At 44.6% G+C, this 12,437-nt stretch overlaps 1 protein-coding gene and 1 pseudogene across 1 annotated transcript in view; one reads left to right on the forward strand and one right to left on the reverse strand.

The window, feature by feature from the left end:
- Window positions 1-12,437, reverse strand: part of SLC2A12 (solute carrier family 2 member 12) — a 154,367-nt gene that overhangs the window by 58,756 nt on the left and 83,174 nt on the right. The gene's annotated exons all lie outside the window — the stretch shown is intronic.
- LOC137505842 (U2 spliceosomal RNA) lies at window positions 5,352-5,464 on the forward strand (annotated as a pseudogene).

Genomic DNA, 12,437 nt, shown 5'->3' on the forward strand with positions numbered 1-12,437 from the left:
CCCCCCTCTAATCACACCTTGAGACACCCATCAATCACCTCCTGTCACCCCCTAGCACACCTACCCATCAGATCAGGCCCTAATTTGCCCCGTGTGGGCTCCTGATCACTCGGCCAAACCCTCAGATCCCCCTCAGACCCCCTTCCGATCACCTCCCCAGTGCATTGATTGCATCTATTTTCCCCTCTAACCGCCCCCTGAGACACCCATCAATCACCTCCTGTCACCCCCCTAGCACTCCTATCCATCAGATCAGGCCCAATACATCCTGTCATCTAAGAGGCCACCCTGCTTATGACCGATTCCACAAAATTTGCCCCCTCATAGACCACCTGTCATCAAAATTTGCAGATGCTTATACCCCTGAACAGTCATTTTGAGAAATTTGGTTTCCAGACTACTCACAGTTTTGGGCCCGTAAAATGCCAGGGCAGTATAGGAACCCCACAAGTGACCCCATTTTAGAAAGAAGACACCCCAAGGTATTCTGTTAGGTGTATGATGAGTTCATAGAATATTTTATTTTTTGTCAAAAGTTAGCGGAAATTGGATTGTTATTGTTTTTTTCACAAAGTGTCATTTTTCACTAACTTGTGAGAAAAAATAAAATCTTCTATGAACTCACCATACCCCTAACGGAATACCTTGGGGTGTCTTCTTTCTAAAATGGGGTCACTTGTGGGGTTCCTATACTGCCCTGGCATTTTAGGGGCCCTAAACCGTGAGGAGTAGTCTAGAAAACAAATGCCTCAAAATGACCTGTGAATAGGACGTTGGGCCCCTTAGCGCACCTAGGCTGCAAAAAAGTGTCACACATGTGGTATCGCCATACTCAGGAGAAGTAGTATAATGTGTTTTGTGGTGTATTTTTACACATACCCATGCTGGGTGGGAGAAATCTCTCTGTAAATGGACAATTGTGTGTAAAAAAAATCAAAAATGTGTCATTTACAGAGATATTTCTCCCACCCAGCATGGTTATATGTAAAAATACACCACAAAACACATTATACTACTTCTTCTGAGTACGGCGATACCACATGTGTGACACTTTTTTGCAGCCTAACTGTGCTAAGGGGCCCAAAGTCCAATGAGTACCTTTAGGATTTCACAGGTCATTTTGAGACATTTGGGTTCAAGACTACTCCTCACGGTTTAGGGCCCCTAAAATGCCAGGGCAGTATAGGAACCCCACAAGTGACCCCATTTTAGAAAGAAGACACCCCAAGGTATTCTTTTAGGTGTATGATGAGTTCATAGAAGATTTTATTTTTTGTCACAAGTTAGCGGAAATTGATATGTATTGTTTTTTTTTTCACAAAGTGTCATTTTCCGCTAACTTGTGACAAAAAAAAAATCTTCTATGAACTCACCATACTCCTAACAGAATACCTTGGGGTGTCTTCTTTCTAAAATGGGGTCACTTGTGGGGTTCCTATACTGCCCTGGCATTTTAGGGGCCCTAAACCGTGAGGAGTAGTCTAGAATCCAAATGCCTCAAAATGACCTGTGAATAGGACGTTAGGCCCCTTAGCGCACCTAGGTTGCAAAAAAGTGTCACACATGTGGTATCGCCGTACTCAGAAGAAGTAGTATAATGTGTTTTGGGGTGTATTTTTATACATACCCATGCTGGGTGGGAGAAATCTCTCTGTAAATGGACAATTGTGTGTAAAAAAAATCAAATAATTGTCATTTACAGAGATATTTCTCCCACCCAGCATGGGTATGTGTAAAAATACACCCCAAAACACATTATACTACTTCTCCTGAGTACGGCGGTACCACATGTGTGGCACTTTTTTGCACCCTAAGTGCGCTAAGGGGCCCAAAGTCCAATGAGTACCTTTAGGATTTCACAGGTCATTTTGCCACATTTGGTTTCAAGACTACTCCTCACGGTTTAGGGCCCCTAAAATGCCAGGGCAGTATAGGAACCCCACAAATGACTCCATTTTAGAAAGAAGACACCCCAAGGTATTCCGTTAGGAGAATGGCGAGTTCATAGAAGATTTTATTTTTTGTCACAAGTTAGCGGAAAATGACACTTTGTGAAAAAAAACAATTACAATCAATTTCCGCTAACTTGTGACAAAAAAAAAAAATCTTCTATGAACTCACCATACATCTAACGGAATACCTTGGGGTGTCTTCTTTCTAAAATGGGGTCATTTGTGGGGTTCCTATACTGTCCTGGCATTTTAGGGGCCCTAAACCGTGAGGAGTAGTCTTGAAACGAAATGTCTCAAAATGACCTGTGAAATCCTAAAGGTACTCATTGGACTTTGGGCCCCTTAGCGCAGTTAGGGTGCAAAAAAGTGCCACACATGTGGTATCGCCGTACTCAGGAGAAGTAGTATAATGTGTTTTGGGGTGTATTTTTCCACATACCCATGCTGAGTGGGAGAAATATCTCTATAAATAGACAATTGTGTGTAAAAAAAATAAAAAAATTGTCATTTACGGAGATATTTCTCCCACCCAGCATGTGTATGTGTAAAAATACACCCCAAAACACATTATACTACTTTTCCTGAGTACGGCAATACCACATGTGTGGCACTTTTTTGCGGCCTAACTGCGCTAAGGGGCCCAAAGTCCAATGAGCATCTTTAGGCTTTACAGGGGTGCTTACAATTAGGCACCCCCCAAATGCCAGGACAGTAAACACACCCCACAAATGACCCCATTCTGGAAAGTAGACACTTCAAGGTATTCAGAGAGGAGCATAGTGAGTCCGTGGCAGATTTCATTTTTTTTTGTCGCAAGTTAGAAGAAATGGAAACTTTTTTTTTTTTTTTTTTTTGTCACAAACTGTCATTTTCCGCTAACTTGTGACAAAAAATAAAATCTTCTATGAACTCACCATGCCTCTCACTGAATACTTTGGGATGTCTTCTTTCCAAAATGGGGTCATTTGGGGGGTATTTGTACTATCCTGGAATTTTAGCCCCTCATGAAACATGACAGGTGCGCAGAAAAGTCAGAGATGCTTGAAAATGGGAAAATTCACTTTTGGCACCATAGTTTGTAAACGCTATAACTTTTACCCAATCCAATAAATATACACTGAATGTTTTTTTTTTTATCAAAGACATGTAGCAGAATAACTTTCGCGCTCAAATGTATAGGAAATTTTACTTTATTTGAAAAATGTCAGCACAGAAAGTTAAAAAAGTCATTTTTTTGACAAAATTCATGTCTTTTTTGATGAATATAATAAAAAGTAAAACTCGCAGCAGCAATCAAATAGCATCAAAAGAAAGCTGTATTAGTGACAAGAAAAGGAGGTAAAATTCATTTAGGTGGTAGGTTGTATGACCGAGCAATAAACCGTGAAAGCTGCAGTGGTCTGAATGGAGAAAAAGGCTCTGGTCCTTAAGGGGCGAAAAGACTGTGGTCCCGAAGTGGTTAAATACCCTTCATCCACCACTGCATGTGAACGTGTATGATGTGAAAGTGTGATGTGAATTAGGGATGGTTGGAAAATTGCGACCACATAGGGGCCCTTGGGCTAGAGGGGCCCCATAGAACCCTCCCTCAACCACAGTATTAGCTCCTACGCCTTTTAGTTTTCTATATTTTCGCGATCGAAATAGCGGCAAACTAAAAGGCGTAGAGCGGCGGTTTATATATCGTTGGAAAGAGGAGAAGGAGAGCTTCAAAATGGTATGCATCTTTCCATAGTTTCTGCACTGCTCGGAGTCCCTTTAAATACCCTTCATCCACCACTGCATGTGAACGTGTATGATGTGAAAGTGTGATGTGAATTAGGGATGGTTGGAAAATTGTGACCACATAGGGGCCCTTGGGCTAGAGGGGCCCCATAGAACCCTCCCTCAACCACAGTATTAGCTCCTTATTGGTCCTGTGCTTGCAATAATCACTTCTATAGATACTTTCAATAGTAGTAATCATTAACAAACTGTTCCCCATCCGCATCTTGCATCTCTGACACTGTAGTTGCCATTGGCAGGTTTTGGAGCACCGTATCATTTGTTATGTACAGAGTGCTTGGGGGCCCAATGTGAAACTCGCACCGGGTGCCATAGCTCCTTAGCTACGCCACTGGGAAAACTGTATGACCCCGTTTACATCACAAACGCGGATGGCCATGCGTGCGGAACGCAACGCATGAGAACGCACGCCATCTACGTTTGTGTGCATTGCGTGGCTGATCCCATCACTGAAAAGTGAATGGGGCAGCCGCGCGTTTTTGCAAAAAATGTGTGCAGCATGCGTTCCCGGACCGCACAGGTCCGGAACGCATGCAGTGTGAACATCAGACAGTTCACTCTATGCACTGTCTGATGTCGTGCGTGTCGGCCTCCCGCACGCGTTTCCAAAACGCGTCTGGAAACGCGTGCAGTGTGATTTCCGACCATGTGAATATGTATTGGAATTCTCATGTACAAAGCATGGCCAAACCAGAGTAGTAAGTACCTGCACTTTTGTGGCAGCCAGAGAAAACATGACACACTACTAGACAGTGACACACTGACAGGTTGCTCATTAATATTATATGCAAAATGGAATGCGTGGGTATAGGTCCACTTTAAGAGCCATTCATACAAAGGTCTCGAATATTCCCAATTAATCACACTGTTCTTTCACATCTTGTACATTCAGTGTCTAGTAAATGTACCTAAAACAATAACCTGCCAGCAGTGTACACATATAGTGGCTTTACACACGGACATTTCACAGTTTCCTCCTGTTTTGGCATTTCTGCCCTAATAGCAAACTTACATAAACTACATGAACTACACTGACTCATTGTAAAAAAAATGACTGCCTTCCCTTTCTCTGCTCCTATTAATATTTTTATTATGGTGTCCCAGAACAAACATGAAATGTTAAAACCGGTCCCAGCTGGTACCTTTTTCCTATGATTTGAAGCAATTTGTTAAGAGCCTTAAAGGGAACCTAAACTGAGAAGGATAAAAAAAAATTCCTTTCAAATAATACCACTTGTCTGACTCTCCTGCTGATCCTGTGTCTCTAAAACTTTTAGCCACAGCCCCTAAACAAGCATGCAGATCAGGTGCTCTAACTGAAGTCAGACTGGATTAGCTGCATGTTTGTTGCAGGTGTGTGATGTAGCCACTTGCAGTTACATAGATCAGCAGGACTGCCAAGCAACTGGTATTGTTAATGTAATGATCAGTGATGTATCTGATAATCCGAACGAGCTCTATCAGCACAATAGTCAGTATATTATTCAAAGTGTGATCACACGTATTTTTGTGCACAGTAATATACAATTGTGCTAAAGAGTTATAGCCCTTTGGTGACAGGGGCTATCACTAACAAAAGAGTGCTCGTACAGGCAAGGTCGGTAACAGATCGGTCAAGCAGTCTCGGCCTTTTGGCTAAGATCAAGTGTAGTATCTGTTCTTGAGGTTTTTGGGGGGACCTGGAGGGATGGCACAGTGGCAGTGTGTCCCTCCTTGTCATAATTCCCCAGAGGCTGATGGAATGGATCTACCACTGGTTGAAGCTGGAAGGCTGAGGGCTTTGCTTAGGCGTACTGCCCCTGGAAGTGGCGCTTCAGGTGCACCTGAAAAAACCTGGGATTTGGCAGATCCCCGGCGGAAGTAGGGTGCTTTGGTCTGTACTGCCCATATGCATAGCTGACTAACGCAGCTCCCCGGCCTTTTGACTAGGGAGAGTGCGGAATTTTTATCACTCCGGCCGCAAGGTCGAGGCCAGCTTGCTGGCACCGGGGACTTGTCCCCTGGGGACTTCGGTTCCCACCTCGGCTCCCTCTTGGGGAGCCACCGACCATGTGGACACGGTTGCCACATGGCCAAGCCCTTTGGGTAACCACTGGACAGGTTGGGGTCCTTCTATCCTTCGGGTGTTGGAGGACCCAAGAAACCCCCTGCGCCGAAGGCAAAGGGGGTAAGTTCCCTTTGGGGAACACCGTAAGGGCCCTGCTGTATTGTGGGGCCCGTGGCTGCCCATGCACGTTTTGTGGGGGTGCTTTAGGGCACTCACGCTTTTTCCGTGCATGGGCATTAAGGCCTTGCTTACCCGGGACTCCTGTTGCATGCAGCAGGAGCCAAGAAAGCTAAAAAAACAAAAAAAAAAAAAACAGATCGGTCAAGCAGTGGTACAGAATCGTCAAGCAAAATCGGAGTGAGTATTCAGGAAGAAGGCGGCAACAGATCAGATTGACAGAGGTACAGAATCGTAAGGCAGAGAGTAGTCAGAGGTACAGGCAAAAGTAATACACAGTAATAACAAATAACAGTATAATAAAAATAATAGTAAGTTAAGTGCGAATGCCCGGGGTCCTGTTGGTTCAAGCACACACGGATCTGACTAAGGTCTGAGAGCTTTCACTGCGAAGTTTCAGCAACAACAGACAATGAGCTACTGACAACTCCAAGCTTAAATGCAGACAGGCAATTCCAAGCGTCCCGCCCAGAACACTTCCACCAATCAGGGAGGAGAAACAGCAGCCAGATGTCAGCTAACCGGCCGGTCAGCTGACTCTGTAGGTACCGGTAATGGTTGCAGTGTCCCTGCAGGAGCTTGCGTGGAAGCTTTGCTCCGAGCACAAACTGAACAGGACATCACAAACTTCTTGCAGTCATTATTAAGTGACGGCCACCACACACATCAAGACAACAGTTTGTGGGTTCTGGTTATGCCCGGGTGTCCCATATTCTTATGATTGTGAAACAACTGTAAAACATTAAAATGTAGATGAAGTGGCACAAACAGGAGATTATCAGCTTTCCCCTCTGGAGAATCTTGTTGATAAGGCTCCAGGGTGGTTGTCAGATCCTCCTGAGGTTCCGTAGCTGCCATTACTACATGCTCAGGTAGAATTTTTACAGGTGAGGAGGGCTGAACTGTCTCAGGATCAAAGCATCGGGACAAAGCATCTGCTTTGATGTTTTTGTTACCTGGTTTATAAGTTATTATGAATTTGAATCTAGAGAAAAAGATCCTGTCTTGAGTTGAGCCTCTTAGCCCCTTCAATGTACTCCAAATTCTTATGGTCGGTATAAACCGTGATCATGTGCTCAGCTCCCTCCAACCAATGACGCCATTCCTCAAATGCCATTTTAATTGCCAAAAACTCCCTGTTACCGATGTCCTAGTTTTTCTCTGCTGATGAAAACTTGCGAGAGAAAAAAGCGAAAGGGTGCAATCGTCCCTGAATCCTTGAATGCTGAGACAGAACAGCCCCCACTTCTATCTCAGAGGCATCTACCTCCACAATGAAAGGACGGGTTACATCCACATGTCTGAGGATAGGGGCAGAACAGAATAGCGTTTTCAACTGAGAAAATGCTGCGCAAGCTTCTTCAGACCAATTGTACACATCTGCCCCTTTCTTTGTCAGTTTAGTGAGAGGGGCAACCACAGAGGAGAACTCTTTGATAAATGTTCTATAGTAATTTGCAAATCCAAGGAATCTTTGGAGTGCCTTCAAACCAGAGGGTTGAGGCCACTCCAACACAGCAGAGACTTTATTAGGGTCCATTGTCAGGCCAGTAGTGGAAATAATGTACCCCAAGAAAGGAACTTCAGAGACTTCAAACAAACACTTCTCAATCTTTGAATATAAACAGTTTTGTCTTAATTTATTTAACACAAACTTAACATGCTCTCTGTGTTCCTTGAGATTTTTAGAGAAAATCAAAATGTCGTCCAAATAAACGACTACAAACCGGCCCAGTACATCTCTGAAAATCTCATTCACCAACTCCTGAAACACGGCAGGGGCATTGCACAACCCGAAGGGCATAACCAAGTACTCATAATGCCCGTCGGGTGTGTTGAAGGCCATTTTCCACTCGTCCCCCTGTCTAATACGTATCAAATTTTACACCCCCCTCAGGTCCAATTTGGAGAACAGTTGGGCTCCAGATACTTGTGAAAACAAATCCTCTATTAACGGCAGGGGGTAGCGATTCGGGATGGTAATTTTGTTCAAAGCTCTATAGTCAATACAAGGACGGAGTCCATCGTTTTGTTTTTTTTTAACAAAAAAAGAATCCTGCCCCAGCCGGTGATTTAGAAGGATGAATGAAATCTTTCTCGAGGTTCTCTTTGATATAATTCTTCATGGCTAACTGTTCTGGACCTGAGAGGTGATACAAATGACCCCTGGGAGGTAGAGTACCGGGCCTTAAATCTATGGCACAATCAAATTCCCTGTGAGGAGGAAGTTTGTCAGCAGAACGTGGGCAAAAAACATCTGAGCATGCAACATGCTGAGGAGGAACACCCTCCACATGAACTTCAGTGGAACACAGGGTAATTCTCTCTAGACAGTGTTTCTGACAAGCTGGGGACCAGGCCAACAATTGCCCCGTGTTCCAATCAATCTGAGGGGAATGTTTACGTAACCAAGGGAGACCAAGGACTATAGTAGAGGAGGACATGTTTAGTACGTAAAATTGTATCTCCTCCCAATGCAAGACCCCCACCCGACAAGGAAGAAGAAGGGTCTGTGAGAGAGGTTGTTTGTTCTGTAGGGGATAGTCATCTATAGCGGTTACATAAATCTGCCTTTCCATGGGAAGAATGGGAATATTCCACTTAGAAGCTAGATCTAGATCAATGAAGTTTGCTGCAGAGCCTGAATCAATAAAGGCCTGAGTACGATAAACTTGATTCTCCCATGTAATCGAACAAGGTAATAACATCTTAGCATTCTTTTGAGGTAAAACAGGTTCGCCTAGGGTAGTACCTCCCACTACACCTAGGCGAAAAAGTTTTCCGACTTCTTACTGCAATTTTGGACGAAATGACCTTTCTCCCCACAGTATAAGCAAAGACCCTCCTTCCTTCTCTTGGTTTTCTCAGCCTCAGAAAGATTAGAGTGGCCAATTTGCATAGGCTCATCAGAACTAATCGTGACCGAGGGATTGGGAAAAACAGCCTTGGGAGCAGCACGAGATCTGCCCTGCTTATGGTACAGAATTCTTCGGTCAACCCTAATAGCCATGGCAATAGCTTCATCAAGGGTTTTCGGCTCAGGATGGCTGATCATGACATCAGCCACTGATTCAGACAACCCTGTGAGAAAACGATCTAAAAGTGCAAAATGTTCCCAACAAGAAGATACTGCCCACTTCCTGAATTTGGAAGCGTAATCTTCTGCAGTACCATGCCCTTGGCAGGGGTTTGTCAACTTCCTTTCAGCTGTGGCAGAAATGTCAGGGTCATCATAAATTACCGCCATAGCCTAAAGAATTCCTGCACGGACGTCAAGGCTTCATGTCCGTCAGGAAGACTATAGGCCCAGGTTTGCGAGTCACCATGTAACAATGTTTTGATCAGAGTAAACCGCTGTAATTCTGTACCGGATGCAATAGGTCTCATCCCAAAATAAGACATACATCTGTTTCTAAAATCTGATCTATCTCCTGAAAACTTTACCGGGAGAGCCATCTTGGGCTCCAAAACAGGAGTGGGAGGTGCCAACGAAGCAGGCCCCTGCAGAGTATGCACAGCATCAGACAAAAGATTCAATTGTGCCTGTTGTGAGTTAACAGTGATGGTTAACTGATTTACTGCTGTGGTTAGGGCCTGAACCTGCTGGCATAAAGCCTCCATAATGTTGGTCTGTTGTTATGTAATGATCAGTGATGTATCTCATAATCAGAACGAGCTCTATCAGCACAATAGTCAGTATTTTATTCAAAGTGTGATCACACGTGTTTTTGTGCACAGTAATATACAATTGTGCTAAAGAGTTATAGCCCTTTGGTGACAGGGGCTATCACTAACAAAAGAGTGGTCATACAGGCAAGGTCGGTAACAGATCAGTCAAGCAGTGGTACAGAATCGTCAAGCAAAACGGAGTGAGTATTCAGGCAGAAGTCGGCAACAGATCAGATTGGCAGAGGTACAGAATCGTAAGGAAGAGAGTAGTCAGAGGTACAGGCAAAAGTAATACACAGTAATAACAAATAACAGTAATAATAATAATCCTAAACTAAGTGCGAATCCCCGGGGTCCTGCCGGTTCAAGCACACACGGATCTGACTAAAGTCTGAGAGCTTTCACTGCGAAGTTTCAGCAACAACAGACAATGAGCTACTGACAACTCCAAGCTTAAATGCAGACAGGCAATTCCAAGCTTCCCGCCCAGAACACTTCCACCAATCAGCGAGGAGAAACAGCAGCCAGATGTCAGCTGACCGGCCGGTCAGCTGACTCGTCTCCTAAGCCCATAAAGGTCCTGCCGCTCCGCGCACAAGCGTGCTGACCTGAACCAATGCGCAGTAGAGAGACCTGTTCTGCCGGAGGCCGTGAGGGACGCCTGCGATGATGCGGCGACAGCCGCCATGACGTCAGACGCGGAAGCAGCGGTCGCGCTGCTCTCCGCCGCTAAGGTAAATCCTTCATTCCTAACAGTTAAAAAGGAAACATCCATATCCCTCTCAGTTATGGTTCCTTTTAAGAAGTCTATGAAGTTTCCCATTTGGAACTTAAGTTTCAATGTTACCAAGTAAATGCTGAGTTTTTACTTCACAACACAAATCCCTGGCCCATATGCAATTAACTTTTTCCCTGAGTTTTCTCCTTGGAGAACGTATTTAAACTTCTTTTTAAAATAACTTTTCAGTACTCCACAATTGAAAAAGTACCAAAAAGTAGTGAAAAAGTACTATCAAAATTATGTTGCGTATTTTCTTGCTTGCTGATGGCTTAAAGTAAAGGTGAGAGTGATATTGAGTCTGCCATATTGATTTTCTTTTAAACAATACTAGTTGCCTTGCAGCCCTGTTGATCTATTTGGCTGCAGTAGTGTCTGAATAACACCAGAAACAAGCATGCAGCTAATCTTGTCAGAAACACCTGATCTGCTGCATGCTTGTTCAGGGTCTATGGCTAAAAGTATTAGATGCAGAGGATAAGCAGGGCTGCCAGGCAACTGGTATTGCTTAACCACTTGAGGACTGCAGGGCTAAACCCCCCTAGTGACCAGGCCATTTTTAGCTAAATTGGCCACTGCAGCTTTAAGGCCAAGCTGCAGGGCCGCACAACTCAGCACACAAGTGATCCCCCCCCCCTTTTCTCCCCACCAACAGAGCTCTCTGTTGGTGGGATCTGATCGCTCCCCCCATGTTTATTTTTTTTTAAATAAATATTATTGTTAGGGTTTTTTTCTAAAATCCCCTGTTCCTTTAAATTTATTCCCTCCCTCCCTCCCTCCCCACAGCCGGCCAATTATGGCGATCGGCTGTCATAGGCTTCTGCCTATGAGAGCCGATCGCTCTCTTGTCCCCCATGGGGACAGCCGTGTCACACGGCTGTCCCCGGTGCAGCGCTGCTGCTCATCGCAGCGCTGCACCAAGTAAATAGACGGCGTGATCGCCGTCTAACAGTCTCCCGAGCGGCAATAGCCGCTCAGAGACTGAAGGCGGGGCGGAGCTCCGCCCTCCGAGCATGAGATGCGCGCGCACCATGCGCGCGATCTCATGCTAAACAGAGCCCCAGGACTTTACGCCAATTGGCGTTGGGCGGTCCTGGGGCTGCCGCCGCGGCCACGCCTACTGGCGTGACGCGGGCGGCAGGAGGTTAAAGAGAAATAAATACATAGTTACATAGTTATTTGGGTTGAAAAAAGACATATGTCCATCGAGTTCAACCAGAGAACAAGTACAACTCCAATCTGCTCCCTCACATATCCCTGTTGATCCAGAGGAAGGTGAAAAACCCTTACAAGGCATGGTCCAATTAGCCCCAAAAGGGAAAAAATTCCTTCCCGACTCCAGATGGCAATCAGATAAAATCCCTGTATCAACATCATTAGGCATTACCTAGTAATTGTAGCTATGGATGTCTTTCAACGCAAGGAAAGCATCTAAGCCCCCTTTAAATGCAGGTATAGAGTTTGTCATAACTACTTCCTGTGGCAATGCATTCCACATCTTAATAACTGTAAAGAACCCTTTCCTACATAAATGGCTAAAACGTTTTTCCTCCATGCGCAGACCATGTCCTCTAGTCCTTTGAGAAGGCCTAGGGACAAAAAGCTCATTTGCCAAGCTTTTATATTGCCCTCTGATGTGTTTATACATGTTAATTAGATCCCCTCTAAGGCGTCTTTTCTCTAGACTAAATAAACCCAGTTTAATGCATCCCAAAATACGGAGGCCAATATATCACTCTCACCTCAGGTTCACTTTAAAAAGCATGTTATTGACAAGTTTATAAATATCACCTAGGAGAAAACAGGCAGGGCTGTGAAAGTGAAATATCGATGGGCATGTGCAGTGAGAAGCTGTAATGCTTCTCTGTGTCAATGTCAAATATCCAATCAGGGATGTAGCAATAGCCATAGAAGCTGCTATGGGGTCCTGGAGCATAGGGGACCCAGGTGGTACCTAATATACGGTATTTACCATTAACTTTCTTGTGTTCCTCTACTCTCTGACTTTGTCTTAGTGTCCATGAACTAT

The sequence above is a fragment of the Hyperolius riggenbachi genome, chromosome 4 (assembly GCF_040937935.1).
Source record: "Hyperolius riggenbachi isolate aHypRig1 chromosome 4, aHypRig1.pri, whole genome shotgun sequence".
Taxonomy (NCBI): Eukaryota; Metazoa; Chordata; class Amphibia; order Anura; family Hyperoliidae; genus Hyperolius; species Hyperolius riggenbachi.